This window comes from Amia ocellicauda, chromosome 2 (assembly GCF_036373705.1).
Source record: "Amia ocellicauda isolate fAmiCal2 chromosome 2, fAmiCal2.hap1, whole genome shotgun sequence".
In the NCBI taxonomy this organism is placed as follows: Eukaryota; Metazoa; Chordata; class Actinopteri; order Amiiformes; family Amiidae; genus Amia; species Amia ocellicauda.
In genome coordinates this window covers 6617596-6637154 of record NC_089851.1, presented here as the reverse complement: position 1 = coordinate 6637154, position 19559 = coordinate 6617596, and the positions used below count along the sequence as shown (strand labels likewise).

Genomic DNA, 19559 nt, shown 5'->3' with positions numbered 1-19559 from the left:
CACCCTTCGCAGGCTAGCCACAGAGCGCTTTACAGACTGATAAACATACAACAAACGTATAGCAAAATAAAAAACATAAATACAATAAAATCAAATATAGACCTGTAAACATTTTATATGATCTAGAATAAAGTGAGTGAACATTTAAGTAAATGAACCATTTAGGCACGGAGGAGAGAAAAACAAAAAACTCCTATGGATGGCATGTAGGAGAAAATGAATCTCTGGGGGTCCACAGCTCAGGGCCTATGCCTAATGGTTGCCTCCCCTCCAGGCAGTATAGTTGTTACAGCAGCAAGGAGATCAGAAAGTTCTTGATCGGTGCTGCTGGCTGTGCTCTTCCCTCTGGAGGAGGCCTCTTGCTGGCCATCGGGGGTGGAGGGTTTGGACCATCAACAGGCTTTGGGTTGCAATGGCTCGTCAAACCTTGGGTGTGGATGCCCCGTTGACCCTCTGTGGTGAGGTGCTTCTGGGATGGGTTGTGCCTCATCAGACTTCCATGGTGGGGGACGAGGTGCCTCGTTGGACCCTCAGAGGAGGCTGTTGCTGGAAGACAAGAGGGCAGTCGTGCTCAGATACTGGTCATGCAGTGCAGGACATTTCCAAAGACAGTTGTGCAATTGCATGTCCATGGCACACCGGCGGCACTGTGGGCTAGAAAAACAGAGACTAAACAGATGAGTCTTCAGACGTGATTTAAATGCTAAGACAGAGGGGGCATCTCTTACATACAGTACCTTTATCAATAATAATAATAATAAACCTCTACTGTAGTAAAGAAAACAATTATGACAGGTGTGTTGTAATAAAAATGAGTGGTGTCCACTGATTAAATGCAGTCTTTCTGCACTGTGAAGAGGGAAAACCCAGATATTCAGAAAGATTGTGATGAATGACAGATTGTTTCTTCATGCAAAATAGATTTGGGGATTAAAATTCAATTAAGCTGCTTTATTTTAGGGGTTTAGTGAAGGACAAGGGTAGTATACAGAAGGGTTAATGTGAAATAACACAGTTTAGTATTTTATTCTCGCAATCCTTATTGTGAAATACTACAATGTTTCCATAGTTGTGGCTGAACACATTTTCACATTCAAAAGAGCATCGCTCACCATTGCAGAAGGCAGAGCCAATGCCTCTGCTGGCTTCCAGATCTCTGACAGCTCTGAAGACTCAAGTCTCAATGGCTTCTTCAGGGCACTGGCTCAGCTGTCTGTTTGTGGCGTTATGTCTAAACTGTCCAGCCTAATGACACATTAAGATGACACCGAACTGACAGTTTGTGTTTTCAGTAAGAAATTAAGCAGCTCTGAGCATTTAGCTAATGGCAAGGTAATATGTACTTGGACTTGCTGTGATGTTTGAATGATACAGATCTTGAAAATTACTATTTACGTTGATGTTATGATTGATGTCATTTTAAGTTTGCAGAACTTCAAACTTAAAATGTACACCTGTATCTTTAAGTCGAAAACGTACCTGGATCTCCGTAAAGTACATAACTGCAAAGGCGTTTTCACTGCCATACGCAATCCACTCAGACTTCATAATCCAAGCGATATTCAAGGCTTTTGATATTTTGTACATTTATTTCCTGATCTGTGTAGAACTTGTTCCCAGGGTTTTGTTTCCAGAAAGATAGAAAGATATCACTGCTCTAGAGGCAGTTCAGAGGAGAGCAACCAAACTTATTCCAGGTCTGAAGGGAAAGTCCTACTGAGAGACTGAGGAACTGAACCTTTTCACCCTGGAACAGAGAAGACTGTGGGGACTTGATCTAAGACTTCAAAATCATGAAGGGCATTGACCACATCAAATCCTTGGATCACTTAGTTATTAATGGACATCAAACAAGCACAATGGGTCGAATGGCCTCCTCTCGTTTGTAAACTTTCTTATATTGTTAACTGCTGGATTCATCCTGAAATCAAGTGAATCACTACAATTTAACACAGGTGGAGGCTGCTTAACTTGATGTGTGATTTTGAAGGTGATTGAGCAAATTTAGGATTGCTGTTACGAGTGAAGTGAATACTTATCCAATCAAGCTTTTTCACAATGTATTTTAATGAATTCTCTTCACATTTCTAGAATATGAAGAGAATATAAGTTGTGGGGTAGGATGCTGAAGAGTTGAAATAATCCAGAGAGATGTATTTTCAATCAAAAGGAATTTATTACGAACAGCTGCAGGGAAGAGGTGTTCAAAAGGCAATCTCAAGAACAGTCTTAGAAAAGTTACAAAGTATAGGCAGCTTTATGCAGACCAGACAGGAGAGAGAACAGTGCCCACATGTCTGTCCCTTGATGAGTGGAATTCGGTTTCTGCCTGACAACAGGGCAGGAAGACCTAAGTATGGTTAAACCTGGGCAAATTTAAGGCAAATTTAAGGTAATGTTTAATATAAGGTGAGCTTGTGAAATGTATCAAGCACCATAGTCCTGGGGAAAACCTGTTCTTCTAGGTATAGCAGAGTATCGTTGGACTAAAACCGTGAGGCAGGGACCTTGGTCACACAGACACACGGCAATACATGCAGTTCCTCAGATGTGCAGATACAAGGGCTGTCCCGAACGAAGGTTTGAAGCTTCCTTGGTGTTAATTTGCACAATGTATCCATGACGCCAAATTAGCTACTAGTGTATATATTTGAATACAAATCTTATTATTTATTTGTTTGTTTGTTTACAGGTTATCCATATAACAAAAGAAAAAAAACATCCCCATGTAGTTTAAAATAAATCTTTAACAGTAATCATGTTTTTATTTATTTTTACAAGCACACAGTTTATGTAGAGGTATTGATTTTACTTCCATGAAACATGTCAACCTTCTAGTAAAAGCACCTTAGACCCCATTCACATGGGGCGCAGGGCCGCCATAACTCAAATGTGAACGGCCCTGGGCCGGGTCAAAACTAGTCCTGCTTTAACCGAAGCAGGTTTCCATTCAAATCAGTACATTTTAAAACGAGACCAGCTGTTTACTATCCAATCCGAAATGCAATTATATTGAGCTGAGCAGAACAATCACAAATGCCGGCGTTGGAGGTAAAAACTGGGCCGATGCAGAAATGAAAGCGCAGTTTACAATGTGGATGAAGATGAAGATAAAACAGAAACCGCAGAAGAGCAGCGCTGTGTCTATAGGATATTATAACTATAGACGCGTCACAGAGGCTGCTTTCCATGCACACGATTGCACACTAGTAATATATACGATGATGTCCTAATAAAGGTGCTTCACTTTCGAGGGAATTGTAACAGCACTTTTAGACTTGAACCCAAAATAAACATCTGAAAAGGGAAATATATTAATTCGATTCACCTTTGAACCAGCACATTTTTCATTATTTTAGAAAGCTTGGGCTGTGAAGCGTTAAGATTACTCTCAAAGGAAATATAGAACCGAACAATAGCTTTTATACATCAATATGAATAAGTTGTGATTATGCACACAGCGCACACACTGTAAGCAGAGCTAATGTCCTGCGTCACTGCTGTGTTTGAGCAGATGCTTTTATTCCCGGCATGCATTTCGTTTAGGCCGCTTTTGATGTGACGCGCTGAGGCTCCTAAACCCGCCAGTGTGAACGCGGTGTCTGAGGAAAGAGGGACTAAATCTGAGGCGCCCAGGGCGGCCTAATAAGTGTGAACAGGCTCTTACGCATAATAAACTATATACGTGGTGACGTATGCATTTACTTTACATTGTATTGCATTAAATACAGAAAAACTGTTGGAAATAGCGAATCGGTGTAAACCCCTTGATATTATACCCCGGTGTTCACTAACATTAAAAAGACACAGCTATTCTGAAAGTAGTAAATACTAAAGACACCAGAACACATTAATCTTAACATTTGGCTTACCTGTAATAAAAATACTCAGTTTAGAGTTTGTGTCAATATTATATATTTTTCGGTATATTATTGATATTATTATGTTTTTTAAATGCATTTTACATTCATTTAAAATGGGGGCTTTTTATGCCGTTTTTGAACTTTGTAATTTACAGAAACGTGTATAGAAGTAATGGGAGTACAAATCTAATGTTTTAATTTAGATAGGCTATGAGGGACATCTGAAGTGTGGTTTAGTATTGTAACGCTGGGGGGGGTTCCAAGCAGTCATTGCGGGAGCAACAACAAATCGTTTTATGTATTATTACTGCAGCACACATAGGTCTCAGGGACTGAACTCACACACTGACTCGTTATTCCGCCTCCCTTTGTAGCCTCTCCCTATGCGCCTCCCAAACGCATTAACCCTTTAACGCTACAGTATTCAGAGAGTGTCAATTCTATTCTAACGAGAAAAACGTGATTGTCACGTGGTGATCCTCCGAATGTCTGTAGACGGAACGAACATTCGAACGTTGGAACATTCGAAGCCAGCTAAAGTAAATACATTGAAATACACTCCAGGCTATAAAGCAACAAAAGGTGAACATTTTGGAAGGAGCCGTAGACTTTTTACGTGCACTTTATATTTTGTATGTGTGTGTGGGTGTACAATTAGTTTTTTCTTATGGTGTCCTAATGCCCTGAATTGACGTTCCAATATTAAAAGTAAAACTGCATCTGCCTATGGTGGCCAAAGTTGCTACAGTTTTGCCATTGAAAAATAAGGCATTTTTGGAAAGCTTGCCTTTAGGTCTCAAGTGACCATGCCAATTCTGCCTTTTTGGAGCATTGCCTAACGGTTGACTGGTTTTCGTGCACAACCAGTCTGCAGTAAGGAGACCAAAGAGCTCAATAGTTCAAGTATTTGACCAATAATTACAGTTTCTCATGTACTCGTGACTGTTTTCCCAGTTACCGTTATGTATGAGTACACAAAATTGAAATGGGTAAGGAACACAGTTAAAATTTTAAATCCAGACCTAGCTTGCCTACCTATTGGGACAGTAATGCAGAACTAACTAAATATACACTTGAAAAGCAATTTGTTGTAAAAGATCCTACGTTTCTTGCAAAGGATAGGAACGTGTATTATTATTATTATTATTATTATTATTATTATTATTATTATTATTATTATATGTAGTGGAAGTAGTAGTAGTGTTAGAATGGCCACTGTAGTTGTGAAAGATAAAGCGGGACAATTAATGATCGCGTTATGTCTAATTTCTTTTCAAGATGTTCAATCTATAGGTTCTATAATGGCAAGAAACCCGTCTCTGTCCAGGGTGCTGAAACTTGGTGTTCTCGAAAGTCATGAATACAATGATTTATTTTTATATACATTTTAAATATCTAGAACCTTGCATTGTGTAATTATTCCCCGTTATTTTGACGTGTCACGTCTTAGTTATTTATTTAGCATTTTTTGTAAGGACATGTTTAACTTAGTTGGCCTTGGTAAGTAATTGTAGTGTTTTCAGTTCAGTTTCGGGTGTATATATGCAATTCTAAATATTGGTATTTTATTTAGATTGATTGATTTCACACTTATTATTCACTGCTTTCTTCCTCATATACCTCATCCTGTCCTACATAGTTAAGCCATCCCAAGCCAAGGGTGCAAGAGGAGGCGTGTAAAGGAATTGCAGTGAAGCAAGGGATGAGAGAGAAAAAGACACTATAGTACCAGAGTGGCTGTGTGGGGTCTTGAATAAAACAATGCACGCACAGTTCTTTTCACCAAATCTTGACACCCTGCATTATAAAGCACTGAAGTGTCATTGGTTGGCCCCTTGGCTCTGAACATGGTCGGGGGCGGGCGCCTGCAAGCCTGATGTGTCGAGTGTGGTCTGACAAGACAAAAATACCTTACTTTATAAGTGACTGTAACGTTTCAAAGCAATAGGATGTGATCACGCACCAGAAGGAGTATTTTAAAGGCACATTGTTATCATCCTGCTGGTGAACCGGTGTCGTCTTCTCACCAGCATACTTTTCTCTGCGACATGCAATGCCCCGAGCGAGAATCAAGACCTAAAAAGTCCTCGCTGTTAAGAATAGGACTTAAGAAATAGAAGAGAAAAAACTAAAGAAAACAAGAAACAAGTTTTTAAGGTTTGGAATTCAACATTGAGGTGCAACACCCCGCGGATTGTGCATAGAAAACCACGTCCTGTACAGTACCTTTGCAGGCGCTTTTCATTGGAAACGACCTGGCTGTGTGTGAATGAATTGAAGTCAAGGCTGGGAGGTGTTTAGAAACGTCATTCTGGGAGAGATTACTGCTGCAATGGTAAGATTGTACATCTCTGGTGTTATATAGCTGTGCATTGAATCGATGTTTAATCTGTATGTATTAAATCAACAATTGATTTTTGTAACGCAAGCGTTTCTTTAGCAGTCTTGGGTGATTGTGTAAGCGCTGGTTACAGCTGCTCGCTGTTTGTGCCTCCATACAGCAGTAGGGAAGCGTGTCGGTGGAGCTGTGCGTTGGGCTGCTAAAGTACAATCAATGTAAATGTGAGTATTATTAATGCGAACTCGTTGTGTCATTTTCACAAGGAATAATAGCAACATTGACATGTCACAAATGGTATGAAAACGTCTGAAAGAGGATGCATGCTCAATGACACGGACCCGTAACCTCGCATTAGGCTTTGCAGCAAATGAGGAACACATTGCTGTATCGGAACAACGTTAAACCTTAAAGACAATCGCAGACTTGCAATTCTTCAGAGTAGGATATGCCGAGTCCAAGTCCGTTGCATTGATGCCAATAAAATAGACGTTTATTGTGCAAACCGTAGCTGTTTGAAATGCAATGTTGTTATAAAAGACTGGCAGATGGTCGGGGACACTATGCATCAGAATGCGTTTCATGAATTCATCCGGCAGAATGAATAGAGATGCTGCTAAAACGACAGATCAGCCAACATACTTTCCCTCCCTTTTAAGTATTGCAGTTATTCATTGTAAGATTAGGTATTTTGAATGAGGGAAAGATGAAGGATATATTCTCTTCTAGCGATGGATTAAATGTATGGATTTGCGGTTTGCTAATTATATAGGTAGATAGATAGATAGATAGATAGATAGATAGATAGATAGATAGATAGATAGATAGGTAAAGTTGATGGACTGATTTCAGGTATTCGTGCCCCGAATGCAAACAGTTATATATATATAAATTATAAAATGTGGTCCAATTAAAAGTGCATTATTACAGGTACCATTCAGGCATAATGATGTTAGAGAACCAATAACTGACCCAAACCAAACCATATTGAAATCGGTTTGCAGTATTACCACACCCAAAAGCAATTCTGTAGTCAAGGCAGCTGTTTTCACACACACACACACACACACACACACACACACACACACACACACACACACACACAAATAATATGAATACATTAACATAAGCATAGCAATATTTAAAATAAAAAATAATAATAATCTCAAAGTACTGCAGTCAGTCTCCAATAGAAGAAACATAAAAATAGAATATATTGTTACAAACCTCCATATACACTTTTTCTATGTATACAATACAATTTACCCTATCTCTAATACAGAGGTCTAAATTATATATTTTTAAACAGTAAACTAAATGCAGTGTATATCTATATTGTGTCTTGGATTAGAAAAGAAGAAGAAGAGAAAAAGACTAACATGTTTTGTAGGCATTTGTATTTAATAGGTTGGTTTGTGCTACATTTCTGACCTTGGGATTAATTATTGGTTAATTTTCCTATGAAAGAAAGAAAACCAAGTCAAATATGGACATTTCTGTCTCTTCTAGGAACAGTATGGCTGGTGAACCATTTATTTTAGCTTTTATATATGGAGATGCCTATCGCTTCACATACTGGACAATATACATCATCGTCTTCACTTCCACAGTGAAAAATTGCAAGCTAATTCTTCAAATCATCCATCATTTTGCTGATCCCTCAGGGCTTAAATCTGCCTTGAGGGTAGTAGTGGTTGTCATAGGCAGCTGAGGAAATACAATTCCTTTATCAACCAAAAATGACAGAAAATAAGGAATTTAGTCAACTTGTCTGCGTCAGGATGGATTTCAATTAAATACAAACATTCCAATTGTAACTGCTTTTGAAAGGCTTCCTATAGCTGTCATGGAAAAGTATGTGCAGGTGAACACGTAGGATTACCTCTTGTAACAGAATCGGGTTTCAATTTTAAATGTCGGAAACAAGATGAGGAATATAGTCAAAACTATCTGAACCATCCAGGAAGAATATGTTTATAAGATAATAACAGTCGAATGAAGGTGAAAATGGCAATATCAGTATTGAGGTGTGTTCATAAATCGGTGGTGTTTCAAGTAAATGCGTAGTTAGGCTTGAATAGGGACAGAAAAATAACCCCTGTTGACTGTAAATGGATGAATGAAATTTGCTTAATTTGTCTCCCAGTGCAAAATGTATATCTTTGGTTTCTCTCAAGATTTTAGCATCCTTCAAAAGGTGTATATAGTTTATTATCCAGTGTGCGATTGGAGTGTGCATCATCAATCTATGATTCTTACATAAAGATAATAAACAAAGACCAGTATTCTATACATTATTCTTATATGGCACACAATGCATGCTGTTCATAGAGAGATGGAGCTGTATTTCCCCATATTCAGTAATAGGGAACACATTTTAATTAACAAGAATGCCTGCAAATGGATTGGCACCATAAATACTAGCCATTCACTGCTAATTTGACTGAGAGGAATAGTTTTAATATGTATTCATTTCATTCCCAGCTTATACATATTTGTATGGTAATGTCAGCAATACACATATTTATAATAATATGCAAAAAATAAAAAATATCATATTGGTTTCAATGATTTATAAACTCTGTAATTGTTTAAGTATTCAGATAAATCACTATTGGAAAAAGAAAAACCCAAAGGATTCCAATCATTAGTCATTGGCCAGTTCAGTATATAAATCTATCAATATGAAAAAGCTATCTTTTATTAGACTGGCAGCAGCAAGAATATACACGCTAATATGGGCACATATTCTGGCGATCTATGACAAAAGATAAAAAAGTGCACTGTCCTCTAAGGGTTTTTACATTGCAGATGACATTGAAATCTTTAAGTTTAACTTCTTTTGTCAGATTGTATGAGTAGTGTATTTATTTATTTATTTGTTTAATGCAAATACTGGTTACTTGGAGAAGAAAATAGCTCCCAAGGGGGTCTATGGGAAATTGTGCATGCAATGGGAAGTGGAAAAAACTCATAACAGAGCTGCCAAAAGTGTGCCGTCACTCAGACAAGACCTACCCCTTCGTCTGCTTATCTATACAACACACAGACACACATTTCCTGTTTTGCCGGAGCCTGAAGGCGCACAAGCCACCAGACAACCAGGGCTGGAACAGCTAATTAATGTTATCTTTCAAGTTGAAAATAGCTCCCCGAGGGGACTATGGGATGCTGAGTACCCAGGCCATCGCGAGGGAGGACTACCGACAGAGCCCAGTGAGGCCACGTCTGAGGCCCGTAGCCTACATGGATACAAGACCATCACTGGAACAGAAAGCATTGATGAGTTTGTAGCCTCCAAGGAGCCCTGGGACTCCACTGAATACCAGATATACCAGGAGCAAGGCCAAACTCAACTGAAGACCAAACACAACCAGGAGCAGAGAGGACGGAAGGGACCCTGGGACTCAGCAGAAGTGAATCTGGACTGGAGATCACAAATTCAGGGCCCGGTAGCCTATAGACAGCACTACTGAAAACCATGGAAACAACCAGGAGCACCACAGTGGGCAGGGATCAGACGCTTGCAATGAGAATTAATCTATGCTTGCCCAGCTGTCCCAGATGTGTTACATCACCTTTGGATTAAGGCACCACTTGCAGGCTACACAACCTCCTCTGGACAGGAAGTCTGCTGCCATATTAATCAATCCCAAGAGCAGGGAAAGGGGAAGTAGCCTACTTTCCAGCCAAAAGACCGTGGCTAGTAAACAGATAATGAGTTTTTCTTCTGCTAGCAATGCAAGAAGCGGAGTAGTACACACCTTCTCAAGGGTGATTGTCAAAAAAGGAAGTGTGTGTGTGTGTATGTGCACTGTATAGATAAACAGACAAAGAGGCCACACTATCGGCAACTTTGTTATGAGTTTTTCACCACTTCCCATTGCTTGCACAATGTCCCGTAGTACCCTTTGGGAGCAAAGCAACTATTGGATAAATGTTTTGTGTGGTTCCTGTGAAAATCATGACGGTTCTACATGTATTTATATAACACATATTGCATATGTAATGATATTGTACTGTTACTATTTCCTCTTTCATAGTATGATGAAATACAGCATATAAAACACAGTAGGAAATATACAGACGGGGGAAATCAAAGCAGAATCGACATGAAACTGCTTGATTATGAAGCTGATTGTTAGTTGTCATTCCACGATGCATACATAGCGTTGAAGAAGAGGTTATTTTGGATGCAAGTGAGTTTTCAATGACTACGTTAATCTTTGTAAAAGTGATATGCTTATGTTATCATGGGCAATGGTTGAGAAATCCAACGACACGGAAGAGAAGTTATATAACACACATTTCTTTCACTCAACTCAACAAACTCAGTGGAAATTGTCAAAAACTCTTCTCACAAAGCATATGGAACGGCATTATTCAATCTATAAATAATTAATTGTACTCACAGCTTATTATGTTATTCTATCTCTGCCTAAGGCTGATCTCATGAAACAGTTTGGGAGATGCCTACAGAACCCTCGCTCTTCTATTTTAAGTTAAGAGGCTTTGAGAAACAGAAGACAAATAACAAAATAATACAAACTCCTAATGAACTCTGGAGGGATTTAACCTTTTTAACACACTTTTGGTTGAGGCATACTACTGTACTGTAGACAAAGAGAAAGTGAGATGATTTGTCTTGTACAACCTGCTTAGGCACATCTGGTGGGGATCATATTACTTTGTCATCCATACATTCAATACAGTATTTTTTCATCATCAGAATGATGTTAGTTAGCTTTCTAACAGTGTGTGAATTCAGTCCTGGCCATGCAGAATAACAAATAATAATAATAATAATAATAATAATAATAATAATAATAATAATAATAATAATAATAATTAGTGTGAAACAACTTTAATTCAAACCACAATTAAGCAGGATTTTAAATATTATCATTCATGAACAATTGGGTTTTGGTAAGTTCTTCATATGAAACAGACATAATTGCCCATTGGTTGTTTAACGTATGTTAGTGACTCTAATTGATTAACCTCCACAAAGCCCAGGAGACAGTAAGTGTATGAATCCATGCTTGTCCCAGCTCAGGGTGGTCAGAAGCAATAAGGATAATGGTGATAACGATTGATTTATGTTTTGCTGTAAATAACTAAAATATGTTATTATGAGCTTATCATTTTCATTAGCTGCGTACAAACAGCCAAACAAATGTAAGTTTTAATGTTTTTGTTCAAGTTTTGTTTGTTTGTTGTGTTATTATCTTCTGTTAATGTTCTTTGGAATTATATTTATCAATTAACAAAATGCAAAGTGAGTGAACAGAAGAAAAATCTACATCAAATCAGTATTTGGTGTGACCACCCTTTGCCTTCAAAACAGCATCAATTCTTCTAGGTTCACCACTTTTCCTTCCTTGGACCACTTTTGATAGGTACTGACCACTGCGGACTGGGAACACCCCACAAGAGCTGCAGTTTTGGAGACTGACCCAGTCGTCTAGCCATCACAATGTGGCCCTTGTCAAAGTCGCTCAGATCCTTACGCTTGCCCATTTTTCCTGCTTCTAACACATCAACTTTGAGGACAAAATGTTCACTTGCTGCCTAATATATCCCACCCACTTGTGGTCACTTCCCCTACTTATTGTAAAGTGTTACCACTCCTTTTTCACTTTCCAGGATTTTGTTCTAACAAAATGCTGGAAAATGAAAAAGGAGTGGTAACCCCAAATTCATGTGCCATCGATCTGTTAATTGCAGTCTTCTCAAACATCCTTGCATGTTAAGAATAATTTATATTGCGACTGGCAAGGAAGTTATGGAGTTACTGTATTCGAAATAGAGTATCATATCACAGTTTACATACAGCATTAATATATTTTGTGAGATAATTATTATACACTTTCTGATTTGTCTATGTGAAGCATAGTTCATTCATATATGCATTTTTGCACACAGCATCCCAATAGTCTAATTGTTTTTTTGACTGCTACCCCTAAAGTTCACTTTTCCAGTTATGGCAGCATTGTCCATAAAATAATCAGCAACGATTCAGTCCAATGACCCTCAATCCACTACAAAATAAGACACCTACAATATATACATGACATTCACATATCTCTAAATGATTTGCAGATCTCTAAATGATTTGCAGATATAGTTAAATGATTTAGAGATCTCTGCAAATGACTTCCTGTTCATTTAGAGATATCTGCAAATCATTTCAAGATATCTTCAAATGACTTCCTGTATTTTGGCTGAGATTATCACTTCGTATTTCCTCATTCAGTTACATAGAAATTAATGAACAAGTTAACAGGAAGTGATTTGAAGATATCTCAAAATCATTTAGAGATCTCTCTAAATGAACAGGATGTCATTTGCAGATGTCTCTAAATGATTTGCAGATGTCTCTAAATGATTTGCAGATATCTCAAAATCAGTTAAAGATATCTCTAAATCATTTAAACATATCTGCAAACCATTTAGAGATATCTAATTATACAGGTGTGTAGAGAAATATACAATAGCATTATAGCAGTTAATTCAATCCTGCCCATTTTATTGCACCGGAGGATTTACAGAACAATGTGAAAGGCAACATTGCTGAGTTTTAATAAAAACACAATGTAGAGCTGCAACAAAATGGAGGGATTGCAAGAGCCACAGAGAGAGAGAGAGAGAGAGAGAGGTGTACAATCAATCGAGAGCAGGAGGTAAAAGCGTGCAAACAGACTTTAGATCGAACTGAGCTGGTTTGCTTGCATTCATGTTTAGATTTCTCACAAATATTAATTTATTAATATTATTATTATTGGCAGTCTGACATAAGAGATGGATCCACCACTGGGGGCAAGAGTGAGGACTGAGTGAACATGGGATTTTAGGATTGTGTTGGGAAGTTACAGTCAAACAGTCAGCAGTATTATAATTATTTATATTTCTTTGCAGACGCACTTATCTAGGGTTACTTACAATTGGTATAACATATCACATTATTTGTACATACAATTTGCCTTTTAATCAGCTGTTTTTTGTTTTTGTTTTACTGGATAGATCTAGGTAAAGTCTAGAGCCCTAACCACTACTCCATCCTGCAGTAAATGAGCAGAGGACAGGAGAGCGGGTATCTGGAGATACACTGGATTGAAAAGACGAGGGGGCAGAGGGATAGAGGGAGCAAGGATAATAGTATGAAATTGGCTGTGTACAGATAGGAAGCCCATAGAAATCTCAAGCATGGGAGAACAATGCAGAGAAGACATTTGTATAGTAGGCTAGACTGAGAACCGAGAGAGACAGAGAGATCAGAAGAGGGGGAGACAGAGGAAAAGGGTGAACCATAGATCAGGATCGGAAAGATTGAGTTTGAGGCGGTGCAAGGGCATCTGGGAGGAAACGGCCGAGAGGCAGTTCGATATCCTTGAAGGAACGAAAATGAAGATCTGAGCATAATCGGCTTATAATTGGTAGTGGGAGCAGGAGGATCGGGCAAGGACAGTAACTGAGGATCCAAGGTCACAGAGAGGAGAGGAGAGTGCTGTTATTAATGATCCAAAGCCACTGAAATATATTTTTTTCATCTGTCACAATTGCAGTGGGGTTAAGTTTTCAAATTTCTATAAACAGCACCCAAACAGTGAATTGTCAGCAAACCAATTGTCTGATTTTATTTTCAAAGTACTTGATGTCCCCCAATCAAAACATTGAACCACCTGCCAAGTGTTTCCATTGGCCAGGCAAATAAAGAGCTGCCATCTGGTGCCTTGGATTGTGATTTGCACTTGGCAGGTAGGATTTCATCTAGTTTTCTTTCCTACCAATAAAAAGTTTACTTTTAAAAGTATATAACACGGAAAAGCTGAACTAATATAATGACATCCCACTACAATCCTCTGTTCTGCCATTTTACAGTTATTTATATTGTTTAATTTCAAAAGGGAGAGAATGTGTGTCTTTTAATTTGTTTTAGTTTTCTTTTTCCATTTTAAAAGTACTAGAGTTGTTGCTTCTGTTGTTCCATAGTCTTCTTTTATTGTTTCTCTGTCACATATTACATGTATTTATGGTTAATTAGTTTGCATTACTGTTATAGTTGTAGTACACCTGTCAACATGCTATCTGGAAACAGCTCTTTCATTTCTGCATTCACAACCTCTACATCCAAGCACAGTAAAAATGTTCCCAAAATTATGTTTGGGGAAGTATTATGTTAACAGAATGTTAAATACTAAAGTGCAAAAGCCAGTAATCATTTCACACTGGTTCTGATGCAACAGAGTTGATCAGAAAGGCATCCCATTCTCAACATGAAAGAATAAAGTAATTGAAGGCTGTTCTACTTTTTCTTAATTTTTTCTTCCTTTTTTTAAATTGGTGATGAAAAGAATACTTCAATGAAAGTTACCACACAGGTTCAATGCATGCTTAAAATACAATTTGCAGTTTTCAGGATCTGAGTCAATGAAACAGTGAACACGAGCATGCTTTATATGTACCCTGCATTAAAGTATTAAGTAAAGTATTAAGACCATAGACACAATCATTAAAGACAAACCTCACACAATGTGTTTAATGCCGTGGCCTTAATTACGGCTGCAATATTAAAATGGACACTGTATCTAATTTTCTGATGGGAATTATGGTCTGGCCGCTGGTGCAGTGAGAGTTGATGTCCCCTGTGTCCCTTCCTGATTTTGCCTTTTCACTTCATCCCAGGGGTTTTTGGAGGTCAGGACTCTAAGTTGGCTATTCAATGTTTTCAAAGCTATTTTCCACTGTATTTCACTGCCTCCTTTGTGACAGACTGTTGCATTGTGTCTACAGGTGCTGGGGCCTTCAACATCAAATTCAATCAGATAACAGAATGACAAAAGATTCCTTTAGGCCAGCCGCCCAATCCAGAGTGCATGACCTACAGTGCAATACTTCTCTAGCAGAAGGAGGCTTGTCCCAATACTGTTAGTGCAACTGTAGGGTTAACTATAGAAGAACCACAGAGGAAGGTTTATTTTTTTCTGTTTTCTAACAACCTCAGAGATATTAAATCTAAATAATTAATTGGCCGCCCGTTTAATCACAACACATGTGTATTTTGTTACAGCACATACATCCATAAAGTTTTAAATATTTCCTGGCAAGGATTTGCACTGCATGTCTTATTTGAATAAAATCCCCTCCTTCAATAGGCCATTTAAAAAACAAAATCAAACGAAGTGAGGTTATTTGAGTTTGCACCTGTTCTGTAATCAAAGAAGCAATGGAGCTTCATTCAGATATGGTGTGTGGTATTTTAATGTACTGCAGCTGAAATATGGACATTTATCTTTCTATGTTTATTATATTTTTATAACTGTAGGTGTTTAAATGAAAGCATATTTTTTACTAAACATTTTACATACAGCCAGTAGTCTAACTGCTAATACAGCACAGATGAATTTGAGATTCCATTAAAGGCAAGCATATATATTTTATAAATAACAGTGTATAATAAAACAAAATAAGAATCGTTAATTAACATTTTGTTGAAATGTGATTTATTTATGCTTTTACTTATTCATTAATAAATTCATATATTTATTTTAGAACTCAAGGCTTCTAAAAGGGACTTCATTGTTAGGGCTGTGTTTCATGAATATCATTAGATACCAAAATATAACTATATTTATGTGTTTTTTAAATGACAGGGCTCCATTTTGTTTTTTCAGCTGGGAATATTTTACTACTGAAAATGTAATTAACAATTGAAGGTTACATTTAAAGAAACTGTATTTCTTGTTGATCAGATAAACCAAAAATGTCATGGAGCTTAATATTATTATTATTATTATAATAGTATATTTAAAAATGTCTCTGAGCCTACAAATTGTATTTACTGAATTATATTGCAATAACAGCTTGTTATTTGTCTGAATAGTCAAACTAGACTTGTGAATTATCACTGAAACAGCATAAAGCAAACCTGCTCTTGTGTCTTTATCAATTAAACAACAAATCAGTGTATTTTAAATAAAAGCCATCAACACAGTCTCCTAAACGTGGGGACCAACTTTAAAATGATCTTTTAATTTTAGGATTTTGTATTCTCACCCTTGATGTAGATTTCAGCCTCAACATGTGAGGCAATGAATCATCAGTATAAGGTTTTTCTGGAAGCACAACACATGGCAGGTTGCCACCAAACTGAAAAGACAAACATCCTTATGGAATCAGTTAGAGCTCATTTGGCCTGAAGGCTTAAAGATCTTACGGAAAATACTATTGATTGCTTGCGAGATCTGTTGTCTGGTTTTGTGTGTCATTCGGTTCTTCTGCCAACAAATGGTGTCATTATATAACAGTCTTAAAGAGGAATTTTGTTTTAGAGATGATGGAAAATACAAACTTTTTTGAATGGATATACGAACCATGTCTGTTTCAGCGCAGTGTCTCTTCTCTTGTCTGTAAGGGGCAACTCAGTTGGAATCCGAATCTATGAAATAATTACATTTCCTAATTACACTAACTGGCATATCAGTTACAGAGAGATGTTATCTCCAGTGGAATCCTCTTACTTACAAGTGATAAATAGTGCTAAAGGATTACAAGAGGACTATGTTCGCAAACCCATGTTTTATTCCCTGTCATGTTTATTCAAAGTATTCAACAACATGACCTTGCAGAGTCTGACAAAGAAACATATCAACTATATATCCATTCAAATGCATATTGACACATATTCACATGGATCAATGTATCTTTCTTACTAACACCTAACATTCTCAATATACATTGCATTTAAAAGATACAAATACAAGTCTGAATAATGCAATTTATGCGATAAGTATAAGTGTGTTTTATACAGGTATTTGTCAAGAGTGTATTTAATTAAATGCGCCTTATAGGCCAATGAAAAAAGAACTGAAGTCGGTTTTATGACGAGATGCAACTGTGATCCTGCAGAACAGTCTCTAGGTTTATATGAGAGTTAGGAATTGGAGGATACTCCAATATGAAGTTAAGATTCAACAGAAATATATGTAAACTCAGTGTATTATGTGAGCAGAAGGATTCAAGCTAAAGGCTGACTCTTGTATTCTATAAGAAACAACAGGAATAATTGAACAGGACAGTGACAACGAAGAGCTGATGTAGATAGTAACTGGAGGATGACCCGTATTACCTGGGGCACGATAAAAACATAATTTGAAGCCTGTTTATCTTTTAACTTTGTTTGTTACTTCCTTGTAAAACCAGATGGTTGTATTTTGCAGTTTCCTGAGTCAATAGGCACTTTTACATGGCTATTTCTGATCTGCATCAAATGCATTTGATAAGGGTCAACTGTCAGCAGCCACAGGGGTCCTCTCGTGCGCACTAGCACGTAAATCCAAACTTAATTATATGTATATATTGAATTAGTCACAGAGACAGAGCTCTATCAAAAGTTGTTGTTTAATCTCGTAACGAATCATTTTCACAAGTTAAACCAACGCACTGGCGTAGTTCTTCGCAACCAAAGCATGTTATATAAAAATACTTTTTTTTTGCTAACATAAAATAACAAGCCATTTACTGTTAACTTAAACAATATTTTATATATAATACTGGAATTATTATCTGCTCCACTGATGCAAAAGGTGTTTGTCTGCCACCTGCCATTAAAACAAACGTTGCCGCAGTGCATGCTGGGATTGGAGGCAGTCGAGCATCCACGCTGCCAGGATCAGATGCTAGCGATGCATTTGATCCGGATCAGGAATGGCAGTTTTTAACACACATAATGTAAACCTCAGAGAAGATATTGTGAGAACCGCTCTCACTATCTGACTCTTCTCTCCTGGGGCCTTGATAATATAAATCTTTATTTTGTGGTTCTGTTGGTGGCTTTTTAAATCTTCCCTACAGTGTGTAACACTGGAATCCAGTTAATCAAAAGCTCTGACAGTAGGTGGGTTTCTCCCCTCACACATGGTTCGTAAGGGTCATTGCAATGAGAAATGCAAAACCTCCCCAACACAAACTACAAAAGCAAGAATACAGATGCTGCCTTTTGAATGACACCAACACGATTGCTGTATGAATATGAATCTACCTATAGTAGAGCAGTGTTCACTCTGCTGTGAATTTCCTCCATCTAGCACAATTAAGAGAATCCGTTGTGTGGCAAGATACACTCCTACTTTTTTTTTTTCCCTGCCACTCTGGGGAGGTAGTGTGATTCATTTGCAAAGAGACTTTCTGGTGTGCTAACAAGCATTTTGTATTTTGTGGCATAATGGCACCTCTCAAGGGGACATATCTGTTACTTAAAGACATAGTTTATATATATATGTCAGTTTACTGTCATTCCGATTCTTACTTTTTGTGTGTTTGTGGTCATTTAACGTAATGCGTCACTAGCCAGGATAAAGGACTATTTCAGCATACATAGTTTATTAAAAGGTTTTCAAACCAAGCTGAATCGAAGGAAAGAAAGCCGAATTCATGCAAATGTACAGTTTTTCTCTGATTCCAAACGCTTTGCTCAAGTAAACTAAAGTCTGTGCTCTTCAAGTTGCAGGCAAGAGTACTGGTTTATTAATGTTTCCAGTGATGGTCTTAAAGGATTGGTATTGCATGTAAGAATTTAGTTTTATTATAATGGAGGTTTGTATCTGGACGATCAAAACGACAGTTGATTACTTTCTGTGACACCTGACAGTGGTGTTTGCAGTGTTTATGAGTTGGTTGTGTTCATGTTAGTGTATGCCTTTATGTCTCGTATCTGCTTTTGAACTGAATGTACAGATGATGCACAGCTGACGTAATCGGTTGTGTAGGAGGTAGCCCTATATTTCCAAGATTAGTGTGAAGCTGGGTCTGTGAAACCAGACCATAATGATTTAACTTGAAGCTTTTATATATGCAAATTGATTTCCAGTATATGTGTGATTAAATATGGTAAATTTGGCTCGTTGTGATGAACAAATTTACACAACAAATGTATTGAAAGATTTGTGTCTTGTTTGGAAAAAAATCTGTAATTTATTTCTGCTGCACAGCATGATTGTCTCTTCTGAATGATGCAAAACACATGCCACGTGTATACTTTATCTTGCTATGATTGCTTAGGTCTAAGCAGTTTAAAATGCGATCTATATTATTACCTACGTAAGAACCAGCTTTACTGACGCGGAGGTGAGAGTGGGATTTATGAAAATGATATCGCCTCAAGAAATATAACAACATAATAAGTGTGTATACAAGCCTAGAAACACAATTATATATATATATATATATATATATATATATATATATAGATAGGGTTTAAAATGTATGGCAACACAAGGGAACACAAATCATCTACAGTATGTTTGCTTCTCATTCAAAGTGTATTTTGTAGTTACTACAATTATCGACTTTTCTATTAT

General features: G+C 37.4%; 1 protein-coding gene across 2 annotated transcripts in view; it reads left to right on the top strand.

Moving 5' to 3' along the window:
- The first annotated feature begins 5737 nt into the window (after positions 1 to 5737).
- LOC136763265 (pituitary adenylate cyclase-activating polypeptide type I receptor-like) overlaps positions 5738 to 19559 on the top strand; it is a 64902-nt gene continuing 51080 nt past the window's right edge. The window contains exon 1 of one of the 2 annotated variants that reach the window (XM_066717148.1): positions 5738 to 6198. The gene's annotated coding sequence lies outside the window, so the exon portion shown is untranslated. The remainder of the gene's footprint in view (positions 6199 to 19559) is intronic. The other variant, XM_066717139.1, reaches the window with a different exon arrangement.